The sequence below is a fragment of the Falco biarmicus genome, chromosome 7, assembly GCF_023638135.1.
Source record: "Falco biarmicus isolate bFalBia1 chromosome 7, bFalBia1.pri, whole genome shotgun sequence".
In the NCBI taxonomy this organism is placed as follows: Eukaryota; Metazoa; Chordata; class Aves; order Falconiformes; family Falconidae; genus Falco; species Falco biarmicus.
This window is the reverse complement of record NC_079294.1, coordinates 47,564,904-47,590,849: the sequence shown is the minus strand read 5'-3', so window position 1 is coordinate 47,590,849 and position 25,946 is coordinate 47,564,904. Positions and strand designations below refer to the sequence as shown.

Sequence of the window (25,946 nt, the reverse complement as noted above, 5' to 3'; positions counted from 1 at the left end):
TCAAACCTGTTTTTGAAAAATGGCCATTTTAACAAAGATGTGTATTTCTTTAAGGAGATAAATCAGAAGTATGGAAAGACTATATCTTGGGTAAATAAATTTTGAAAAATGTTAGGGCTGTGCTAGGTGGCTAAGTCAGGTGCTTGGTTTCCATTATGGAAAACTAAATTATATTGTTGCTGCTGTTCTTGCAGGTTTTCATACCCAAGTGAAAAGTTGATACATGCTGGAGAAACTTGGGGAAAACTATTTCTCTACTAGGTACTTTTTTACTATAAAAACTGTGCTGGCCAGCCAAATTCTTTACTTATTTATCAACACAGAGGCAGACAGATATTACCGGACATAAAACTTGAGCAGTGAGGGCATGAATTAGGTTGATGCTTCTTTCCAAGGTGTGCTGGTGCAGAATGTGCCCTCATCCAGGCTGGGCAGGCACCGGCGTTTGTGTAAGGTGAGGGACCAGCCTCTAGCCTGAACTTTCCCCAAGAGCAGAGCTGTTGCCAAAGCGCAAAGGTCCTGAGACCTGTGCCAGCCAAATTCTGTGGGAAAGGGCAGTAGAGAAGGCGGACGGCTCAGCACCAGCCCTGAGGAGTTCGCTGGGGACCATTCCTGAAGGCTGGGAGAGGAGCAGGGCTGTTGGCATCACCTTGCTCAGTAACAGGAGCCAGAGAGCGCTGCTGGGCCAGTTCTACACTCAACCACAGAGATTTTATACATTTAAACTCCAGGGCCAGGGCAAGAAGAGGCACGAGACCATGGCGCTGTGTATTACCCAGGACAGCATGGATCAAGGTGCAGCAGTGGGTCCTTCTGAGGGATGTGGCCACGGCCATAGTTTGTTTCTCAGACCTCCCCACAAATGAGCTGGTGCTACAGATTTCTGCTTTCCCTGAGCTATAAACTGTTCAGACAGTGACAATAATAGTGGCCATGTTTTGCCTTTCAGCTTAAAAAACTGCAGCAGATGTAAAGATTTAGCTACAGGCTTTTTCCAAAGTAGCAGTGCAGACCTCACATCTATGACCTGTCATCCCTTTACAGTTGTTTTCCTTAGGAGAAATAACCATGGTAATATTTTCTCCTTAAGATGCCCAGGACTTGCAGCAAATTCAGCATCCAAATTACTTTTAAGATATTTCTAATTACCCTTTGGCCTTCAGTTCTGTACCTTTGACATGGACATTGCTGTCCCCTGCCACCACCCCACCTGGGATCAAGGTACGTTTGCAGAACTGGGAAACATTTTTCTTCTCTCTAAAATAAAGGATAGAAAAAGTAATCTATTTCATAATAATTATTCCTGTCTTCCTCTCCCCCTTTTTCTTGGGCTTTTCTTGGTGTATTTTTTGTTTGGGTTCTTTGGGGGTTTTTTTGGTTTGGGTTTTTGTTGGGTTTTGTTGGGTTTTTTTGTTTGTTTGTTTGTTTGTTTGTTTTTTTTAATGCAGACAAGAGCTAGATTCTATTCCATGAGAGAAGACTCAGATTCACTGTTACCATGTTCCTGAGCCATGGGGCTATTGTACAATTTTATGGGCCTTAACTGAAAGGAAAAAACCCCAAATGCTGCTTAACTGCACAGTGACATGAAAACTTATTAATAGTTACACATTAGCTATTAACCCCAGACATAGCCTTAATCATTTATTGAGGCAACCACTTACTTTTGTGAAATTTAAGTAGTGTTTGGTTAAAATATCAGATAGCCCTGAAAAGGAAACGCCCCTCCCTCTTTCTACAAGTGACAGCCAGCCACTAGTGAAATAGGAATTCTCTGTCCCAGTGTTTTCTCATTTTTTTTTTTGTTTTTTGGACTGCCACACCTTCAATGAAAGGAACAAATAGTGCTCCTACTTTTTTCCCAGATCAGCCTGAATCCTGACGGTCATGGTGCTCCCTCTAGCACCCAGCTGAGGTGGGCAATAAAGGCAGATGTGTCCTGGCCTGTGTGAAAGTCCCAGTCAGTCCTGCGGGGGTGATTTTGTCTGGGGAGCTGTGGCACGCTCAGAGCATGGGCAATATGCTGGGGAGTGAAAGGAGGAGCCACAGCTTCTACCTTCCAACCCACCACCCAGAGGACAGGGCATCCCCACCCAAATTTCTTTCCCTACTTCAGTTTAAAGCAAGTCTTCAGCACTCCTTTTGGTGGTGCTGAAGAAGATGGTCAGTATGTACGTACAGACTGTGCCTCGTGTCCCCAGCTTCCTACATTCCTCCTGCGTACCAGTTGCCCAAGTCACTTGTCCGTAGCCCATGGGATGCCAGCTGTGTCCTCTGCACTGCAAGGGCTGCACAGAGGGAACTCTGACCATGCCAGCTTTGAGATGCATCTACTGCATAGAGGTACTGAAGAAAAAGTTGGAAGTCCTGCTATAAACGAATAAGGAAAATGATTAGGAAGAAAAACACATTTTCTCATTCCTCTCTGTAAACTGTTGACTTACTTCCTAAGGAAGGTGGGTTTATATCCCTTCCAAAAATAACCATGGAGCATGTAAACCCATTAAATCATTGAAAGACCATTGAACATCTTACAAATGAAATATAGAGATCTAAATGAATTTGGAGGAGCATTATTCTAACGTCCTTCAAAAGTGTGTCAAATACTTCTGTCTTACTGTCTGTTACATTACCCAGCCATTAAACATGTATTATCTTTTGAAGGAAAAGCAGAGATTAATGACCTGAACCAAAATGATGGATTCACTGTGAGAGATGAGGCAGACTTCTGAAACAAGCCAGCAAACAGAGGGAAGAAATATTAAAACTAGTTAAATAATAGAACAAGAAGGTCAAAGGAGGAGAAATTAATAGGCTGTTATTTTAAATTATTAGAATTCCATTCCCTACACTTTAAAACATTATTAGCAGCTAGATATATATTTATATTTTCTCTGTGCTGACTTTCCTCTACGAGGAAATCTCTCTGTATCTCAGAGTTACGTTGTTGTGAAAAAGATCCATACTGCAGTAGAAACCAAGGCTGTGTTTTAGATGGGACCTGAGAATGGAGCCTGTCGTTTGCTGAGGCTGTGCTGTTCCTGAAGAGGCTCCTGGGGCAGCAGGGCTGGGAGACCAGTGGCTCCACTGCATCGAGCTTGTCCCTCTGTCCAGCCTGAGTCCCACCACTGCCACAGTGGGGACTGCAGTGAAGTAGTTCTGAATAACCACACTTTGCTTTCGGTATTTAATCATGTTCTTTGTATGCCGTACATGAATTACAGTCGCTGAAATTGAAAGTTGTTATATAAAGGATATTAATGCGGTTAATAAGACAAGCAATTGCACACTGGTGGCCCTAGACATATCCAATAAGTTTTTAATGATTTTTTTTATTGTTGCAATTTGCTACTATAAAACCACTAGGCCAATTTATGTCTGTTTCAACTTTAATAGGACAATTTCTGATGTGAGTAGTTTTAAATATTGGCACTTTTTCCTAACATTTGGGTTTGTGATTTTCTCAAGTTGCACTGACCAGTTGCAGAGTCAGTTTGCTCCAGTATTGATTTACCTCTGTTCAGAGGAACTTATTTGCATTTATGTTAAGGAGTAGGCGCTGAGTGGGCTGTAAGGCTATAAGGTGCCTAAAGCTGGAGCAATTACTGGAGCTTCACAGCAAGCAGCGGCACAGGCAGATGACACAGCAGTGTGGGAAGCCACCATGGATGTCCCATTGCACACAGGCACCACTAGTTGCAGGTGTGAGACCTTTTGTCTCTCCAAAACTGCAGGAACCATTCCAGCTGGAGGGGGACGATACACTTCATGACAAAGCATGAAAGTTTTCTGTGCTTCTCTGCCAGTAGTTCACACAGATGCACACCACCACTGGCTTTATTTCTTCAGCTCAAGTGCATGGTCTGCAGTTCAGAGAGGAAGCCCATGAGTTTATTCCCTACCAGCAATCTTACCTGGGAACTGCAGTGAGGAAGAACAAACATCAGAACAAAAATAAATGGGTATAAACAAGCCATCTGTCCAGGCTGTGATGGAGACAGAAACAAAGAGAACTGTAGTAGCAGGAGAGAGGAAGGGTAACTGAGCAGGCACCGCTGCAGAAGTCTGGCACTGTCCTCGGAATTTGGAAAGGTATCCCAGTTCAGTGAGTCCATGCAGAGAGCAAAGCTAACAGTGATCACCGTGCTCCCAAAAAGCAAAATGATTGTGAGGGAGGAGAGAGTCATGGCTCAGCGTAAATACCGGTGGAGACCAAGCCTGCTGTACAGAGAAACAAAATAGAAATACAACATCGTGAAACTAAAGGAAAAGTACGTTCTCAAGGTAAGGAGTGCTACACACGTGGATAATGCTAACTCAGCAAGCTGCAGCAGCATGCCTGGTGCTGCCTTTGGGGTATTTAAAATATATTTTGGTTTTGTAAACGCATGTTTGAAATTCGGCCAGGCTATGGCATTCCAGTCTTCCAGGCAACAATTAGACATGCCGGTGAGGGCAAAGGGCAATTATTCATTCCTTGAGAGTAACGCATTTCACAGTGTGCTGAGTGCCATTTAAAGTCTTCACCCATCCACCCCCCTGTTTGGAGCACCCTCCATGTTCTCAGCGATGGTGCCAAGGAAGAGAAATGATGGATGTGCTTTGGGCAAGGGGTGTGGTGGGTCCCAGGGCATCCCACCCCCCAGCAGCAGCTGAGCCCCTCACTGTGCTCAGGAGCTCCTGGAAGATTGCTGCCTGCTAGCAGGACTGAGCATGCTACACTGAGCAGTGGAAGAGATCTGAACATCAAATGCAGCATAGCAGAATATGCTACCAAGTGGTAAAGTTGCAAACATGGGATACATCAAAATTTCACAGTTCAGATCAAGAAAAAAGCATGACTGCAATACCGGTGCTCTTCCTTTGTAGGTGAAAAAGTATTTTACTGTTTACTAGGACTGATGACGTTTACTCAGTGTGTGCTGCTCTGTGTACAGATACTGCATGGGTTTAGAAGACAGTTATAACAAAATAGCGTTAAAATGTTTAAAACCAGCAACCTCCAAGGCACTGAGCTACTGGCAATAATGATTCAAGCTCAGGCATGACACAATGCGAATGAAAGGTCTCTATTGAGATATATATATATATATTCTATATAGAAAGAGCTGTCTGACTTCTGCTGGCCAGAGCTCTGCAGGTAGAAAGGAAGCAGTGATCAAATTTATACCACAAGAAAAATGCCGCAAGTATTAATTTTGCAAAGCTGCAATGGCAGTTCACAAATTATTAGAGCCCAACCTTAATAAAACATGAAGAACAGTATCTGCTAGAACAGAGGAGAATACTATTGCAATGGAAAAGGCATTTCTCTGTGTGGTCTCTACCAGGACATAGACCTGCTGTGCTGGGTTGCACAGCAGGGGACAAAAACACACACTGACAGAAAAGACAGTGATTGTTTTTAAAATAATTGAAATGTTTGACAAAGAGATAAGCTGGGAGCTGAGGTCCAAGGATGCAAAATGACGCAGCTCATCACACAACCTCATGTAGTATTGTTGGTAGCAGTGGAAGAAATAACACAGTGGATTGTGAGACATTATTTAAGGTTCCAGACCTAACTTGAGGTAAGGAAGAACAATGGTAAGAGAAAGGAATCCCCTAGCAAGTACTCAGATTTGTGCACCAGATTTGAATACTTTGTGCATTGGATTGAATGTTTTGTTTCTTGTAGCTAACAAAATTCTCATCACCAGGTGAGTCTCTCTTTCACTCACAGATGCTGATGTTTCTCTTCTACTTTCCCTGTTGGTCCCTAAACCCTGCAACAGTCCACCCTTCCACAATCTTCCTCGTATCCTCTTTAAATCCCCTATTCCCTGCTTTCACCTCTCATTGTCCTCTAGCTGTTCCCTTGCATGACAGAAGCATACATTCAGAGCAGTGGCTCTACTGATCTCTTGCACACCAAGCTCAGAAAGTGGTTTTGCCCTGTGTAACCTCACAGCTGTCTTTGAAAATACACAGCGATAGCCGTGCTATTGTGTCGTCACCTGTGTCTCCTCTCAGTGGCCCTCACCTCAGCTCTCCCAGCTCTCCGTGTAGGTATCACAGGACTGGGTGCTGTAGGACTCTGTTTCCTTCCTCTCCACCTTAACCACAGTGACTTCAAGCTAAAGCATAAGTTTAACAACTTCCAACGACCCTTCAGCTCCCAGTCTGTGTCGCCTTGTGCCAAACAAACCAGTAGCAATGATTATTCTTCTTTGCCGTTGAGCCATGAGCTCCAGTTCAACATAACTAACAAGCTTTCTACTTTTCCAGGACCTCTCTAGTCCTCTCCAGGACTGCAATACAGTTAGTGATTTGATTACTCAAATCAAATTCATCAAAGTAATTGGTCACCATGTGTCTGAAGCAAAAAGGACTGAGGAATGAAATAGAAAACTTCCGTTAGTATCTTCCTTGCTGTAACATGTACCCATCCTAACCCTCCATCTCCCAGGAAGAAAGAATTACACCAGCGGGAACTCATCTGGCTGAGAAACAAAAGCTTATTAAAAGCAGGAAGAGTAGTCCAGGAGTGTCTTGGCCATTACAAAATAAACTGTAAATATATTAAATTAGAACCCTGACAGATTATAAAGAGCTGTTGAACTCTGGGAAGATTCCTTTTGTGGGAGACAAAGACCCATGCAGCCATGATGATAAAATCTGGGAAATGCAATCTTTATCTTCAAATGGCAGACCAGGGAAAGTGGGAAGCAAATCTAGGGATAATTTCATGGAGGATGCAGTGTGTCACAGAGACAGAAATGAGAAAACTGTATCATATATTTTTTCATCAACAACTCTGCCCCATGACTCTCTCATCTTTCATAGCTTTTATCTTTCTTGACAAGTAGTCTGGTCTTTGAGGAAAGCCCTCTTCTATTTTCATAATACACCAAAGGAACAAAAATATTCTTACACTTTCTTTTTTTTTTTTTTTTCTTGTGCTGTTAAAAGGGAAGGGAAAAAAATCTGAAAGATTTATCTGCAACTGATGAATCAACTTATTTTCCTATGAACATTTTGTTTAAATCTTGACATATGAACTTTGCTGAGCAGAATACATGGCTGGCTTCTCCACCAATACCTCCAAGCCAGTTCTGCCAATCATTTGTATGACTTTGCTGCTCGTCATAGGGGAGACAGAAAAATGAGCACCTTGGCCTTTGACTGCCTTCCTTTTTTAGCAAACTTGAAAGTGAAAAAAAAAATTAAAAAAAAAAAAGGAAGAGATAAGCAAGACTAGAGGGGAACATAGATTTGGCCAAGTGAGAGCTCTGAAAGGCAACCTCTAAGAACCCTTTGCTCATTGTCCCTTTCTTTCCCCAACCCCTCCTTTTTACTGCTGAAATCTTGGAGGTAGCTTAGCTTGCAAATATGCCAGACAAAAACTGTGGCTGATCCATTCTGGGCCACCTTGGCAACTGGCATGTGTCTGTAATCATCTCACAGGCCCCCTGACGTCTCCCCAGCCTGGAGGTGTATTTCGGTCTGGAAATGATTATGAACCTTGTTACGGCTGGAGGAGGATCTGCTGGTTTCGGTCACTGACCACTTGTAATGGGAATGCAAGCGAGTCCCTCAGATTTTACACAATTTGGAGGAAAATCTGCATATTTCTAACTGTAATACAAGAGCACTATGCTTGCAAGAGTGGGACAAGTACTATAGGCCCCAGAAAAAAACACATTTGATAATGAAGTGAATGCAACTCTTCACTGTACTCTGTAAAGCTTACTAACCCAACCTCTATTAGCATGGGCATTGTTCATTTTTAAAATCCTTCCCTGGGCAGGTTTTTGATAAGTGTAAGCTCACAGCATAGTTCCCTCCTGTGCAGTAACTGTCTGGGTCAAAATCCCTCCAACTGGCACTAAAATTTCTTCTCTACTAAGTTTTCTTTTTAGCTGGAGGCTGGGGAGAGGGTGGATGTTTTCAGCACAGCAGACAGCATCAAACAGCCTGACAAGAATTTATGAATGGAAGATGTGGACACCTTGGAAATGAATAATGACTGAGCATAGCTCACTAGAAAGAAAGAGGAAAAACCTTCACATCTGAGAATCCACTGCCTAAGCTGCAGCACTGAGAAATCTTTTTCCCGTGGTTAATTTTTCGGCTCCAGTAAATCCATTCAGATAGTTATTTGTTACGAGCTTCTACTTGGTGTCATTTCCTCTTCAATAACAATATTCAACGATTCATTTTCTTGTTGGGAAAGAGAGTCAATACTGCAAAGCTCTCCAGCTTTCACACAGCAGATCCTTTGGGACACTGCACAATCTGACTTCATGCTTTCCCTAGTGCTCAGGCTAAACCTTCCTCACCTCGGGGATCTGCTCTCCTCTCCTTTGGTGCCAGCATCTCCCAGACAGCCAGAGATATGATGTTACCTGTGCTGTTACGAAAGTAACCCACCCTGCTCTTTAATAATTCTTAGCCCTTTGTTCTGTCAATACCCAGCCAATCAATACTGCTTCAAATTACCTGTAATCATGTTCTAACCATGGCCATTCCTACACCCTCTGTAGTATGCCATGACAAATCTGACGTGTCTTACATGTAAACACATCTCAGGATAACAGCCATGAGAAAGAGGGACTCTGCAGGAGGGCAGAAGCATCAGCAGTAGGTCAGACAAGGGTCCTCTCTGATTATACCCTTTGTTCCATGCAAGAGATAAGGACAGAGTGTTCATCCAACTTTGAAGGAAGAAAATAGTTAATTCAGCTGAAAGGCATTTATAGTTGTTTGCTACTGTGACTTAAAGTGTTCTAAAACAACCGCTTTAATGTAAAAATTTAAGCCCATTGAAATATGATTAATTTCCAGAGGGAATGAGTAAGAGGGAGACAGGGATCAGTTTCTTCATATATAAATGTTTCTGCTTGTGTCTGTCCGTACCCAAAACATACCGGTGAATATATTGAAGAAGATGGTGTTAAACCCAGTGCTGAACTTAGTTTTCTACAGACAATCTCAGATCTGTCCCTCACTCTTTCCCCAGTGGTGGCAAGTGCTCCTTCATACATTCTGATGGCATAAAAAGCCTTTCAGATTTAAGATCCCTTCACTCTGAGATTTAAGAAGGGACACAGTTGCCAAAAATGTTTCAATAATAAAATTCTTTCTATCACAGCTATTCATCTCTTTAAGGATTCAGCCAGCTATGTAATGTGTTTTATGCCATACCAAAATACCATTTTGAACTTCCACTGCTTATTCTAAGAACTTGATTCTTTCATACTTCATTATTCTTTTAATCGAAGAGGCATTTTCCTCCTTCCCTTACTGTCATGTGGTTAGGGTTGATGGCTGTTGAATTTTTTTGTAGTGCACACCTAGATTCAGAAACCATTAAAAATTAAGGTGCTACCAAGGGCAAATATGGGCTGAAAACCCGATCATCTAAGGGGGGAAGAAGACGTCTCTCCCTCTGCTCTCAATGGCTCGGCAGGGTTAAGTGCCATGATTACTGCGGAGGCTGCAGCAAAGTCTCCTTGAGTTCTAGGTTTTAGAGGAATTTCATCTAAGTATTGCACTTTTAATTAGTGGAGAATTCAGCTCTCTGACAGACTGAGTATTGATATATTCCTCGAGTGTACAAATTTTACTGCTAATCTGCAAATGATCTGCTTTCATTCCTCCGTATGCTTCTCTGCTTCTGCAAATATCATCATTCAATCACCCTTGTTTCAGAATCTCCTTCAGCTATTTTTTTGTATTTAATAGGGCACATCTCAATCCAGAGAAGTTACTGTGCTCTTGGAATTCCTGGAGATGTTGGTGGAGCTGAGATAAATCTATAAAACTGCATAAAGCTCAAGCTGTGCCAAGGGACACATCCACAGGCTGTGGCCAGGATGTCAGCCCAGCACCCTCCTCAGTGTGTCCATCAGACCCGGCAGTGCCAGAATGCACCTATATTTGATCCCCTTGTTAGAGACATGGGGGTTCCTGGGACTGTGTTTTAGCATCACGTTTTCAATTCTCATTTAGGATGTGAAGAAAGCTTTTAGTTCTTGAATTTTCATGCAATGATGGAAAATATGATTTCTAAATGCTTAGAAATCAGAGAAGAAAAAGGGAAACATGCACTTTAGTGAGGGAAAAGTAGTAGAAAGATTTCATCATTTGGATGCAGGGATCATGAATGCAAATTAAGAACAATTGCTGAATAAAGTTAATAGTAGTATATTTATCTGGTATCAGCAACAATAAATACCTTTTTTAATCTCTGCTCTAACAAGCACTCCGGTGCTTTAGACTGGCTTCTGGAGGTCCTTCCTATGTAAGCTGATGCCTCTAGTCCTGTGAAAAGCTTGACTATCACAGACCTTATCTGATCCACTCACCACCAAGTGCAACCATATGGAGATGTCAGCTGGAGCTAGAAAGCAGAGTCATTCCTTAGCCTGGGTATCAAGACAAAATCAGCCAGAGCAAAATGCCATGCTGCTCTGCTGGCCTGTCTACCACAGACAAAGCCAGGCTCTCTCCACATGGGTCTGCCCATCCTTTTAATGCTGATGAAACCAGCAGCAGATGCAGAAAATGCAATGCCCCAAGCTGCATAGGAGGTGCAGTTCCTGAACTGGTCCATGATACCAGGACCATCTACCTTGGAGCTACTATCATCCCCTGGGAGCTGTTACCAGCTCTGCTTTGTTTAAGTTGGAGCATGAGTGTACAGAATAAAGAAAATAAGCACCAGGATAAAGAAATAGCAAACAACATTTGGACAGGACAGTTTGGTGCAAGTGAGGGAATTTAGTTGATTCAGCAGTCTCAGGATCTTTTACAGCCAAATATCCCCAATTATAACAGATAACTTCCCTTGAGATAAACATCTAGGAAAAGAACGTGAAAAGAGTCTGCAACTTCCACTCTTGAAGAGGCTTGCACAGCATGGGGAGAAGGGACACAGCAGTGACAATGGCCCTGGGGACTTTGTTAGACATCCTGAAGAAATGCATTGATGAACTAGATGATTTCGGCAGCATCATGCCTCCCCAAAGCTGTTATTTTGAAGAATTCTTTCATCTCGTGACAAGATCTTGACCTTGAAGGAGCTGACTGATAAAGGCGCGGATGTAGTGAGGTCCAAAGGAGAGTCACCAAAATAACCATAGGACTTGAACACCTCCCCTGTGAAGAAAGGGTGAGAGAGCTGGAGTTGTTCACCCTGGAGAAGAGAAGGGAGACCTTACGGTGGTCTTTCAATGTATATGGAGCTTATAAGATGGAGAAAGACTTTCTACCAAGATCTGTGGAACAAGGGTCAATGGTTGTGAACTGACAGAAGGTAGATTTAGATTGGATATAAGTAAGTTGAGTGTGGTGAGACTCTGGCCCAGGCTGCCCAGAGCAGCTGTGGGTGCCCCATCCCTGGTAGTGCTGAAGGCCAGGCTGGATGGGGCTGGAGCAGCCTGGGCTGGGGAGGGCGGGGGTCCCTGCCCGTGGCAGGGGGGTGGGACTAGGAGATTTTTAAGGTCCCTTGCAACCCAAACTGTTCTGTGATGCTATGATAAAAGTCAAAAGAGCATTTGACAGCAAATGAAACTTACCAGGTTTTATATGAATTCTTCCCAGCCATTTCAGGTCTGTCACCCCAGATCATGCATAAAGCTATTAGTTCATTTATTCTTTGAATCATTACTACCAACTGTGCTAAACACATAAAAAAGACTAATGGATTCCTTGAGGGAAAATTTATGTGCAGGGTCAACTATTTTTTCTTTTTTAAAAGAGGCAGGCAATTATCACTACTTTTATTTAATGATGCTTTCTTTGAATATATGTCATATTTCTTGGAATAAAAGGCTACAAATTTGAGCATTCACTTGAAATAGAATTATTGATTCATCCAGCATCAAATCTACTGTCTCATAATTACAGACAGTGAAAGCTCCTCTCTCCCTCCTAGCAGTGTCAAGCTGTTAATGCCAATCAAAAATGCTGAAGAGCATTATAAAAATCGAACAATGAAGGATGGATTTTGAGACTTACTGTTCATCCCAATCCTATGAGATGCCGAATGTCATCAGGGCATGTGCAAAATGTCAGTGTTATTTTCTTGTAATCTGTAAGGGAAAATAGCAAAAACATTGTGTTGTAACTAAGATTAGTGTGTATTTTGAGTGCAATTACAGAATGGACTATATATCATGAGCTGGTATTAGAGTTATGGCCAAGAGAAGATTTCTCGTAAAATACTTCTGACACAGAATGACCTACGGTGGGTTGTTTTTAAGCAAAAAATGCATACAATTTTAATTTCATTTTAAATGCTCTGTTTTGCACTGAAGCACAAAACCCAGCTTTTATAGTTCTGATTTTCAAATACAAAATTTTCCTTTCTCGTCAGCTATGAAGTTTTCATGAAGATCTAGGAGAGGCCATACTTCCACATCTTTCTGAAGCATCAGTGACAGCCCGCAGCAGCCATTGTGAACTGTTTGCTTTTACTGACTTCTCACTAGCATTATCCAGTATGAATAACTATGCCTCAAAACACCTAAGCAATGCAAAACCTTAATGAGATTTAAGTTTAAATTTGTAAGATCTGTTTTTCTTGCAATGCTAGAAGGAAAGGTATTAAAGCAAAGGTTTTTAAAGCCATGTAGTTAGGCACCTGGAGAATTGCCATGCTTTTCAGATGTTAGACCTGCCATGCCCTCTCTACCTTCTGGTCCATGGAAAGTCCAGAAACTTAGCATCTCTGAAAACAGACTGTACAGTTTTAAGAGGTTAAGCCTTGCATTTTGCCTGCAAAATATTGGCATACCATGCAAAAAGACACAAGGTCTCAAAGAAAACAATTTTACTTGAGCAACTACTTATTACAGACACCCAAAGCTCTTATTCTGAATTTGTATTACTGAACTCCAGCCATGGCTGGTATTGCACTGTACGAGATATTATCCAAATGCTTTGTATCAGACAGCTTCAGCTCAAGTACTCATGGTTCAGAGAGACAAGTCAGAGCGTGTACCTCTGGCACTGGGTCACCAAGGCACAACTGCTTCAGTAGCCAGGATGGTGAGGGATCTTCAGCTGAGGCTGGGGCAGAGTCCAGCTCTCCAGAACACAAATCCCCTGCCTAAAGCAATAGAATATTCTTCTTCATCCATTAATTCTCTGTATGCACATATTTTTTGACATACAGGCACAATAGTGAATTCAGCACCACTTTGCTGCCTGGCTACATAGAGTCTAAGCACCAAATTATATATTCACCAAAAGGAAGTTAAGGTCCGCTCCAGTGAGACCCTCCCTGCAGCACGGTGTCCAGCTCTGGAGCCCCCAGCATAAGGGGGACATGGACCTGTTGGAACAAGCCCAGAGGAGGCCATGAGGATGCTCAGGGGGCTGGAGCCCCTCTGCTGTGGAGACAGGCTGGGAGAGCTGGGGCTGTTCAGCCTGGAGAAGAGAAGGCTGCGGGGGGACCTGACAGCACCTGCCAGTACCCAAAGGGGCCGACAGGGAAGCTGGGGGGGGCTTCTTACAGGGGCATGGAGTGACAGGACAAGGGGGAATGGCTTTAAACTGAAAGAGGGGAGATGTAGATGAGATATTGGGAAGAAATTGTTCCCCATGAGGGCAGCGAGGCGCTGGCCCAGGCTGCCCAGAGCAGCTGTGGGTGCCCCATCCCTGGCAGTGCCCAAGGCCAGGCTGGATGGGGCTGGGAGCAGCCTGGGCTGGGGGGAGGGGGCCCTGCCCGGGGCAGGGGGGCTATAACGAGAGGGTCTTTAAGGTCCCTTCCAACCCAAGTCATTCTGTGATTTTATATCCAGAGAACAAGGTGATGGTGTTGTGTGGGGAGGGAATAGCCATTTGTAGATGCTTCTGAGAATGTCATATGCTTAAGATTCAGGACCTTGTCATTCAGTAAAAGAGGAAAGATTCATCCGAACTGCAACGACCCTGGAAGGAAGAGCTGGAGGATGGCGTAACCTGACTGCCATCCACTATTTTAAGACCTGCTGTTAACTCACATCAATTTTCTGCCAGGGGGCAGAAGCTGTCATGGGACAGCCCATAGAAGCTGTACAGCCTTGCTGGGGGTCCCAGTAAAAACTGGAGTACAACCTCCACACTTCCTGGCAGCACTTCCCACCCCGTGGGTCAGTGCTGTGGGTGGTGGCTGCAATGAGGACCAAAGATTGCCATAAGGGAGGTCAGAGTCTGTCCGTCTTGTTACTAGCCTGAAGGTTGCTGTTACCTTATTTAATAGGTCAGACTGGGCTGGTTTACTACAGCTCTCCACTTGGCACCCTGCAATGAGCTGTGAATACTGCATTTGAAAGCAGTCTTTTGTAAAACTACATGCTGTCACTTCTTAACAACAAAACAACCTGAACACATGACACTTGGTTTTATAACAAACAGCCTCTGTGCGTTGTTATCTTCCCTAAAAGCTTAAGCAGCTCTAACTGGTACACAGCCATACATCTTTTATTTGAAATACCAGTCCTTCCACTGTCTTTCAGAGCACTCTCTTTCAACCCAGCAACTGGTCTTCATACCCAGCAGCTAGGCCTATTTTCAGAGGTGGATTTCAGCAGGTGGATAAGAGATTCCAGCACATTCCTCCCAGGGTGTATATTCTGGCAAGCCTACTACGGAATGAATTCAATATGAATTCACAGTAAACTCCAAAAAACCCACCATCTTTCACAGAAATATTTTGAGCAGTTTCATATTTTTTCAGGTGACGGATTACTTGTTTCCTGCCTTCCTTCGTAAAATCATCTCATATTGACTTTAAAGCAAGCTACCCGAGTCTATGGAAAATTACTGCATTATTTGATGCTACAGCAGGTGAGTTCTGGTTTTGAGACCAGTTAATCATACATTTCCCTGTCCTTTGCAATTCTCTATTACATCTTGCTTTGCTGCAGCAGCAGTGTCCAGCAACTAAGCCTTTTGCTGCACACTGAAATTTTCATTATTGCAGATACTGCTGAATTATGTGATGCTCTGGGATAATTTTGCTTTTGCCAGCTTTTTATAAAGTCCAGTGCTTCTTGGTATGCTTTGTCACATTATGACAGGCATGTTCTATGATGAGTAGAATATGGGTTATTTCTAATATACAGCTATTCATTTGTTTTCCATTAGTTGGAAGGAAATGAGGCAAACCTACTTACCTGCTGGTCCCCAGGCAGAGTCTAGAAGGAGGAAGAAAGATTTAAAATTATATGAGCTGATATACACGCTAACTTTTAAGCACAAGAGGTTGAAAGTATGAAATTAAATGAAGGAAAGAGAAATAACAGCCAAGCTGAAAGATTTTAGTAGGGAAACATTTTCACCTCTACTCCTGCAGAAAGAGTTGCCCCCAGCTTCCAAACCAAAATGTAGAAGAAAGGAAAGTGCTGCAAGAATGAGTAAGTGCGTTGTGGATGGGATTTTCAGAACAGCATGACGCTAGTCCCCGCTGCACTCGTTGGAATACAAATTAAGATTCCTATAACCATTGTCAACTGTAAGCAACTTACCTCTTCTGCATCAGCCTACAAAGAGACCGTAGACACGTTAATTCTGTTCTGCTCGGAGCTGAGGTACACTGATGAGGTGCCTGGGCAAGATCTGAGAGCAGGACCCCTTTTATGTCCTGCTCCCGCAGTGCATCACCAGACCCATTGCACCGCTGTCTAAGACCCTGGCTTGGTCCAGCCAGCACTACAGGGCTCATGAACTACTCAAGTCACCCTAGATGAAATTTTGCCCCTACACACAGTTCTGACCATCAGTCAAGCCAAGAAAAAGAAAAAAAATGCCTAACAGCCAGCAATAGGGTCTACCTGCATGGCAGGGATACCTCCCGTCAGCCCAGCTGCTCCACGAGGAATGGGATTACCTCATTGGTGTGGAGAAAAAATACTTCTGTGAACACCAGAAACTGTTGAAGCTGGGCTTGATGTGATGAATGTGTAAGGCATCAAGTGCACTCTGATGCCTAAATTTGGGTGAAATAAAACCCCAACCCATTCTCAGTAATGGAGCAATACTGAGGAGCAAGTAGGCTACAAATTTCCATGAACAGCATATAGACCTGCCTGATACCTGTTCATCATGGCCTCATTTGTTTGAAGTTGACTAAAAATTTGAAAAATATGTTAAAGAGACACAAAGGAGTTTGGGGACTGCTGTCAGAGTGGGGTTAGTTCTTTAGGAAGCCAGGTTAAAATTGCATTAATTGAACTGGAGAAGGTGAAGTCACACAACAGCCGCCAAACTTCTGTTCCAAAATAAACCATGCTTGCTCAAAAATAGTGTCAGATTCTGTGTCTTTTTAAACACTAAATATTATGTACTCACAGAAACCTGTTTCGAGCAACCCAGAAATACGGATCCAGATATACGGTGTTATACCTGTACAAATTACATTTGCTGGTTTCATGGATTTCACAGAAATCTGGGGTAAGATCAAGCAAACAGCCCTGTTTTGTAAGGAAAAGAGGCACTCTGGGACAGATGGGACCTCCAGCCGTTGTGTGGCTCCCATCACCGAGCCTAAGCCACGGCCCCAGGCATACATGCACTGGTGGTTTATCGCTCCCTTGAATATAGAAGGTGCTATGGGCACCCTGGGCATGGCTTTTTGTCTCTTTGTCCTCTCCTGCCTTCTGTCTTCCCTTTTAGGCTGTGAATTCCTTGGATCAGGAATATTTAATCAGAACAGCATTCTGCACCTGGCATTGCAGAGCCTCCATGACTACAGAAATGCAAGTAGTAACAATAGTAATAGTAATTAATAATAATAGTAAATATTCTAATAATAATAATAAATCAATAATAATTGCTAATAATAATAATAAATAATAATATCAATTACAAACAGAGCTGACGTTCTCACCACTGGACTCACGCCAATGGATGCTGCTTTAGCAACTAAAAGAAATTCCCCAAAAACTAAGTCATCAAGGTGAGAAAGCAGAATCTTTGCTCATCCGACATGTGTTGGCTTGTTAGCCAGGTCATGAGAGACTACAACAGGAATTTATTAAATAGGGTATAAATTAAATATGTTAAATTAGTATTGCACAAATATTTGTAAGGCCCATGTTTTGGAATGCTTTAAGTAATTAACTGAACATTAGAGCAAATTCATTGCCCCCACCCCATCTTTTTTTAGTTTGGGAGAAAAATGGAAGGAATATATTATGCACTTACTGCAGGTCCCGATTGCTGCCTGTGTGTTTGCTAATAGCTTTTCTTTTCCTTCTAAATATGCATTATTTATGTATGCTAAAGAACAGCACACAGCACAAAAGAAATTGGCCCTTGGTCTGCTCTCCTAAAGCAGGAAAAAGCAAGGTCATGCTGCAGATTATCTGTTTCGTAGTGAATGGCTTTATATGTTAATTCCGTAGGCTGGTAATGCAGACTGAAATATCTTAGTATTCCTCACACACATGACAAGGTGGAGTGTGATTATTTTATGTTGCATTTTGTTTTAAGATTCAATAATGTGGGAAAAAAATTTACTTCATTCCCTATTTTCCCCCACTGGCTGCTACCAGAGACTTGTGGGAACTTCATGATCAAATTAATACCGGAAACATTTATTTGATTTTTGCTTCTTCTGTTTTATTTCATTGGGTTTGGTTTTGCTTTTTAATTGAAGCAGAATTTTTCTGTTTCAAGCCTAGCTTCAATTTTACATCAAGAATAAATAAAAAACAAGTTACTCTGGCTCTGTTCCACAGTGTTTACAATTTTGTTCACCAGGTGCATCTCACCTGAAAGCAGTACCTTGAGTAGCAAACAAAATACTAGACTGGTAGAGCTGCCAATGGACTCACCTTCTGTGGCTTCCTAGACCTCTGCCATGGTGTAGACATGCAAACCTGAAACTCTGGGGTCAAAGTCATGAGGTGCTTATGAGCAGGAATGTCAGTTCTTACCTTGTCTGCCAGGGGAGAAACACATGTGGCCATGAACAAACCAGTGCTCACCTGGGAATAGCTTTACTCCTTTGGCTTTCCCTGGAGGCAGGAGCACTTTGCAGAGCAAGCTGCACCATTGCTGGATGTCCACCTCCACCCCTAAAGAGCATGTGGCTGGGTGGACGGGGCTCCCCTGGTCCACCCTTGGCAAATGATGTGGATCAAAACACTCGGCACAAAGGCAACAAGGGTGCAGACCACACGGGTGTGAGCAAATGCACTGTTCTGGAGCACACTGGGGCCCGAAGATGACCATGTTATGGAAGAAGACAGCCATCACCTGGGTTAAACAGTAATTTGGTGATCACAAAGAGACTTTGGAAATGAAGAAGCTTGAGAAGAGGGAGCAAAGAAGCATGAACATTTGTAACAGTGGTAAAAAATCTTGAGAGGAGAGAGGTAAAAACTGGTCTGATGCTACCAGAAGCAGCCCAGATGCCACCATGACCTCTCCAAGGCCACACGGAGTAGTCTCCATGTTGCACACAGCATTCAGGAGGGGTTTGTATACACACGTCCTCTGTGTGTGTGCATGTGCAAATGCAGCTTCCTGGGCTTAAAGACGGTGTTCAGAAATCTGTAGGCATTTATAACCATTTAGTGAACGTCTAGCATCATGGCTTACCTATGGTATCACCGATAGTGATCCTGAATGTGCCGTTCACTGATTGCCAGTTAATTAAGTGTTGTTAATAAATCAATAAAACACTTCAGCCCTGATTTGGTTTAAACTATGTGAGCCAAGTGTTTTTTTCCCTGCAGCAGATGGATAGTGGTGGCAATTCCCCTGCAGAGGATCAGTCATTTCTAGTCAGTGCAGAAAGGGATGGGGGAGGGTCCCGGGCTGCACCCGTGGTCATTTGTATGCATTGGTCTGAAAAATACCAATTCAGCTGAAGACTATAGCTGTGACAGACAGGCAGAGCAGAGGACTCCCAGTGCTCCCATTTTTCCCACTGCATGAGCAAAGCCAGCAAAAGAAATGAAGCTCCCAACAAATGACACCTTGGGTGGGACCTCCTAGTGTAAGGAGCATTGTGTAATGGGAATATGACAGAGTTATGTATTAAAAAAAAATCAAAATGCTGAATCTCATGTGCTCCTTCCACTCACTTTGCTGTTGCAAATTATTTATGTTTAAATGCATATTTCAGCCAAACAGCTACACAAACAGCATGCTCACTTCTGCCCTACTGCTGCTGTCTTTCTGACGTGACCGTGAGCCATTGCCTGTCCTGCATGCACCCCATCACAGCTTGAGCAGAAAGCCCATGCAGCACATGCCACCAGCACAGGTGAATCCCTGGAGGCTCAGACTCCCTGTGGACCCCAGCAGAAGGAACCCAAACATCACCCTTCCCTCTATGGTTTGCTAATCCCCCCTTCACCCTCCCACATCCTCACTCTGCGCCCAGGACAGGCTGCAGAGTGACAGAGGGAGCCAAAGCATGAGCAGAACCTGGAAATATCCCTCCTACCACCCCCCTCCCAAGGCTGCAGGGCACCCCAGCGCAGACCCAGTGCCACTCTCTGAAGCAGAGACTTGCCCAGCAATGAATACTTAGAAGAGCCCTATAGCACCCAGAGGACAGTGCTATGTCAGAGCTCTCCTCGACCCACCTCAATCAGGCAACACACCGTAGGATGACCTCTAAGTCCTGAATTTACAAGCTTGGGCACTCTCCCACGTCTTCCCTCTCCATGGCTCAGCTCTTCAGGAACATGCTGGGACCTACTGGGCTGGTGGAACACAGGAAAGCTGCTATACACAAAGGTGCCAGCATTAACCTTTTGTGGGGTTTTGTCCATTTGTTTGTTTTCTCCATCTTCTTTTGGAGAGCATGGTGATGGAGGATGAGCCTGGGTGGAGAGAAGGTGTTTGGGGATGGGGATAGGGGCAGGTGCGTAGCTGCAGGGTCCGTCCCAGGTCCCTCTGGCCGCATGGTGTGAGGTGCATGGCAGGCAGCCCCAGCAAAGAGCGAGTGGTACCTGGGTGTGGGTGGTGTCCCTGGGGCTTGCAAAGCTGGGAGAGAGCCTGGGAAATGCTCTTTACGGACTGTCTCCTGCAGGCTCTGCTTAGCACGAAGGTGTGGCTGAGCTGGCAGGGTGCAGAGAAGAAGTTTGCAAATGGACCAAAAGTTTCTTCTAGGAGGGAAGGGGAGGAGAAAAACAAACTATCAAAAAAACTGGGAGGAAGGAAAAGTTACCATGGCAACTAGCACCACTTTTGCCAGAGAAAGTGAGGAAAGAATCAAAGATAAGAAAGAAGTAATCAAACCAGCTTAAGGAATATAAAAAATAGAAATAGTTTATGAATTATATATAAGTCTGCTAAGAACTCTTATAAATCAATTCAAAGGAAAATAGATATGTTGAATGAATTTAGAAAAAGGGAAAAGACACCATTTGTATTCTAAGACTTCACTATAAATTATGGATCTTTTTGTTTGGCATTACTGCTTTGTTTAGGAAACAATTCGGTGAAGCAAGTGAATTAATGGAAGTCCAAATATTTAAATATAACTCAGGCTCTGTGATGGAGCCATTTTACTTACAATAGTGTAGGTTGAACAACCACCAGTTTAGGAGAACAGGCAGGGAGCCACTTCGGTTTTCACTGTGGCTCTTGTGAGAACCCTAAAAAGATGGGGAAAGACTGAATTAGCCCGAAAAGTAGCTTACCCTAAAAGGAAAAAATTTTCTGGCACAACTGCATTGTCTTCCTAAGAAATTATTTGTCAGATAAGACTCAGTGGAAAAAAAAGAACTAAATGAGGTTAGGAAGAACAAGATTTTAAGTTACAAGAGTGAAGATACAAAATTTGAGCAAAGCCTTCATTAGAGAGTTTTGCAAAGATTATGAAACCCTCATGCCTGGCACATAAAGCAGATTGAAATCCATATTGATCAGAAGAAATGAAGGTTATTGCATGCCCAATGCATCGTGCCTTGCACTTTCACAGCAGGGCAGGTCCTGCCGGCACAAGGGAGAGCCCACAGGACAGCAGGGCTGGCTCACACCTGCGGTGCCTGTGTCCACACGGAGCTGGGTTTTCCTGGTGACATGGGGGTGTTTTCTGCTTACCTTCCCTTTGGGAGCAAGTCCTGGTGGAGGGCAGCCAGCGACTCACACCCATGAATTTTTCCCAACTTCCAAAACACGTCACTGAGGTTTCATTCGCATCTTCCATTTGTGTATCCAAGCAGCCGAAAGACATGTTGCCCTCTCCCAATGTGCTAACTAATGCCATTAATCATAGGCCTGTGCCTATGCCAATCGTATTGGCATGCTGCTTGCGTTACTTCGTGAGCAGCACACACTTGTTTCGTGGTTCCCTGCTCCAAGGACGTCCTTGATGCAAGACCTCTGTTTGCATTCTGCTCCTCTGCTCTACCGAAGTACATTAAAGTCTTTCTCTGTAACAAGCATCCCACTCAAATACATAAATCTTGAGCTTCTAAAAGCAACTTCACAGAGAAGGTGGTTTATTTCTTAATGCACACATTTATATAAAGTGCCAGCTGCTGCAACATCTTACTGTTTTAAATAAATATACCAGTCACACAGTACCAGTCAGAAGGGGCCAAATCCCAGTGCGTTAGCACGCACGCTGCAAAGGCTTTGACACCCACCATGAAAGATGTGCTGGCCTCTGAAGAGGAGCTCCTTGCTGAAGGCAGGTTCAGAAGCATCAAGAGAAAATCCACTCTCTGTGATTTTAGCTGCTGGCACAAAGACACCCCCCGCCTCAGCTCCCTGGGCTTGGGTGCAAGCAAGCACCCATGGCAACAGGCTGGACACAGGCTTGTCCAGCATATCCTCTTCAATCTGGTCAGAAGTGGTGAAAAGAACAAGGATTAAGTTCCTAACAGGCAGATTTGCTAGGAAACTCAGGCATGGAAAGATGCAGGCAGATCTGCAGGCATATGCATGACCTGGAGAGTTTTTTCATTAAGTGTGTATGAGGATTTGGGTCTTTCTGGGCAAAAAGGTTTAATCCAGCTGGGTCAGCAAGTTTTACTAAACAGTCATGAAGGGAAATCCTTTCTTGACCATTGTTGATCCCACCCGTGCAACCTGCTGCATCTTGAGACATGACCTACTTTTGAAATACCATTTTGTGGACCCAAACCCGACATCAATGGATGTGAGGTGCCTGAGCATTCTTTAAAAGCCATTCCTGCATGACACAGTTCCTTTCATAAAAGGAGGCCTTGTAATAGAGAATATTGTATTGTTTTACATTCCATTGCAATATGTTGTAGCTTCATAATAAATATATGCATTACATACCATACTGATATTAATTGTATCATTCATATCCTATAATGCACTGCATATAAAATCTATTACAAAAATAGAGTAGGCCATAGTAGTGGTTGCATAAGCCTGGAAATTTTTATAAATACCAAGAGTTAGAATAGGGAACGAACAGAAATAAACAGAGTTTGGGACAGTCTATATTTGATGTTCCCTAAACATGGCTCTTCTAGGAGCTGACCAAACTGGTTTTGAGTTGGTTGGTTTTGGGTTTTTTTTAAGAATGAATGAAACACCTTTCCCCTCCATAACACTATTTGAGATATTCCTAAAAATTACCCATCCTTTTCTTTTAGCTCGTTTAATGAAAGGAAACCTCAGAAAAAAATAAAAATAAAAATAATAATAATAATAAAAAAAAGTCAGATGGTATATGATCCAACTCCAGCTTATGTTTTTACACGTTTTTTAAATGAAAATCCCAAACAAAACCATATATTTTTAATTAAAAAAAATAATGAAAGAAGTATATTGTATTCTATAAAATTATTTTTTAAGCTGAGTAATCTTTTAAAAAGCATTTGTTTTCCATTATGTCAGTTGCAAGGTAGACACTCCTTTGGTAAACATCAGACTACATTCTCTTTTACAGTTTTTTTTTTCTATATATTGGAGGGATGATGAGCAATGCTGACTCAACTGAAGAGGTGAGAAATTGCAACTGCACCTTTGAGTCTCCTGAACCCTTTTTTTTTTTTTCTTCTTTTAAACTCTAGGAGCCCTTTGAGGAAGGGGTTGGGGGGGGGGGAGAAGTAAAAAAAACCAACAGTGCTGTAGTGTGTGAGCACCAGCTCAGGTGCCTTATCCCCAGGAAAGAACAAAATTAAGCTAAAGATGGCATTTTACTATTTGGGGAACATGACCTGGATTGCTGAGGTCAACATGTCACCCTGCTGTAAATAGCGGAGGAGGGGCGGCAGCGGTGGGAGAGGTATTTTTCTCTATTAGCTCAGATCCCTTCTGCTTTCCATTGCCTTCACAACGCATCACTAAATCTGTCATTTGGTAAATTAGAAAATGTGTTAAAAAGCTGTTCTAAGTAAGGCTACGTGAGTAAAGCCAGTGCCAGCAAAGGCGATCAGGAAATAATGCTGTACATATACATTGGAGTTTGCACTGCATAAAATGCAGTAGAGTATTTCATGCGACACCAAGCAGCCACAGATGGAGCCACAGACCCACAGACCATGGGTCGGGCAGCACCTGTGTCACTGCTGATACCCAGCTCTGAGCATGCTACAAACTTCCCATCATTTCTGTGAAACTACGACGTTTTTGCTACTGAAGCAGCTCAGAAGCATCAGAAGCTGAAATCAATACCTGGCACTCTTAATTAATAGTTTTCTACTGTCTCCAGTCAATTATAAAACATTTTAAAAGAATACAGTGGGGCATTATGATATTGGAAGTTCTTTCAATTCTGCTAATCTGCTTCAGTTAAAACTCTGAATATTTTTATAAAGGGATGTCAAAAGTTGATGTTTACTACCCTCACATGGCCTGTGAGATAAAACTGGATCCCCAAATTCTAATCTATAGATTGGGGTGATGAAAATATTTATGTTTCTTGAGGAGGCATAAGAAAATAACAGGGAGAAGGAATCATATGTGCATCAATAATGGGAAAAAAGTGATATTTTTTTCTTGCTAAAATGGAAAACTGAAAAATTCTATTGTTTCATTTGAAACACTGCAAAAAGGGACATGACAGGGCTTTCTTCGGGCATAGTTAGTGCAAGTGAATGAAAGCAAGGGCTGGTACAATAGTATTCTGGGTTCTGGTACCACCAGCAGACAGGTCACACCAGGGCTCAGCAGCCCCGCTTTCCAAAGAAACGCTGCTGGAAATGGTCATAACTATTGCTGCTCCAAGAAAGAATGTGTTATTGGCACATCCATCAATGCTCTTCTGCTGTGGTACAGCACAGGTATCTCTTGGACCCAACAGAGAAACAGCATCATTTTCTCTGATCAGTTTTCAGATCCATTTTCTAGGATTAGAAAGTGATGTTCTTAAAGATGTAAAAGAGGAAAAGCAGCAAAACAAAGCAGCATCTCCATCACTTGCATGAAGAATAAGATGTCAAGGAAACTGTAAACCCCATATTGTTTACTTGCCTACTAAGGGTTCAAGCGCATCGAAAATTTTTCAGCTAATTAAATTGCCTAATTGGCGGAAAGTTCTGGCATTAAATAACAAAAATGATTCTCCATTCCCAAGACAGAGTATCTAACAGAGCAGCTCCTAGAACACTGAGAAGGCGGCTTTGAAAAGCATAAATTCAGTCTTGGGGTGCTCAGCATGAAGACTATGTCAATTTAAATGTCCACTTCTCAAACTATTTACTTGATCCGAATACAGGCAGGGGAAGATGGGCTGCTCTGGGTGGGAACAGGAATGCGCCACACTCTTGATGAAAATTTAACCTGTTGCCTGTACCAGTCCTGGTGGTCTTTGTACAAAGTGGCTGAATATTTCTGTGGTATCAAGCCTATGACACTCATTTAAGTAATTTTGAAAGAACAAAACCCATCAGCCATTCCAAGCTCACCATCTTTACTTTTACACATGCAGACTCATTTAAACACCCTAATTTCAGGCTCATTTCTATCAACCTATCAAGTCAAAAGGACAGCGCAAAATGCATAAAGAAAGTAACAGAGATGAATTAAGGTATGAAGAGCCTTTCATATGGGGGATAATTAAATAGCCTAAACTCAGCCTGGAAGGAAGCACGTGCCAGAAGTCTTATAAATTCAAGAGTGGTCTGAAGAAACTGTGCAGGGGATAATTGTTCTTGTCACTTCCAATAAAAGAGCAAAGTGGCATCAGATGGGAGACAGAGTTACAGCAGGTGCAAAAGGTTCTCCTTCATGCACCACATAGGTAATCCGTGAAATCCATTTCTGCAGGTTCTTGTGGATGCCAATGTTAACACGGACTCAAAGAGCAATTGGATAAATGCACGAAAGAAGAAAAGTATTGAGAGCTATAGTGTAGAGAGGTACCTGGCTTGGAGTCTCCTAGCCACAGCTCTCTAGGGAGTACTCTGAGGCAACAGGAGCATGCACGCATTTTAATTTCTGTCTTTGTTATTTCTCATTGACACTGTTGAGGACAGCATGTTAGGCCTGTTAAATCTTTATTGTGGTCTTGTAAAGCAGTTGGCGTGGGTTTAGTTTTGGGGATCTGCTGCTGCGGGAGTGGTTTTCTTTCCACAAAATCTATTAGTAATGGAAAAATTAATTTTCCCTTTACTAATCATTTTGTGTGTTCTGCGGTCAAAACAGAGCTGCAGTCTATGAAGGTCTCTGTGTCCCAGTGCTGTTCCCAGAGGACACAGCATCTGATTTCATGCTGCCTTCCAGGAGAGTGAGACCAGAGACACAACACTTCAAGCAGGTCAAAGCATCACTATTCTGCATAGCGATGCCCAGGCTATATCGAAAGCGTTATGGGCCAAGGCAACCCAACTCCACCAGAAGAACCCGCCCTGGTTGTTAACTATTCCAAAACTTTGTCTCTTCTGTCCAGGGTGAGAGCAAAGTTGCATTCCCCAAAGTGCTCCTGTAACTTCCAGTCTCCTCTGAAGGCACATTGGCAATGGCAGATGGCAACCTTCCTTTTTGATCTGTTGTGGCAAACCCACAGCAGTTTGATTTTCCACGTGCTA

General features: G+C 43.0%; 1 protein-coding gene across 1 annotated transcript in view; it reads left to right on the top strand.

Annotated features, from left to right (window-relative positions):
• The window catches only part of FANCM (FA complementation group M), a 545,047-nt gene extending 533,141 nt beyond the window's left edge, over positions 1-11,906 (top strand). Inside the window, exon 24 of the mRNA XM_056345041.1 lies at positions 11,897-11,906. The gene's annotated coding sequence lies outside the window, so the exon portion shown is untranslated. The remainder of the gene's footprint in view (positions 1-11,896) is intronic.
• The last annotated feature ends 14,040 nt before the right edge of the window (positions 11,907-25,946 follow it).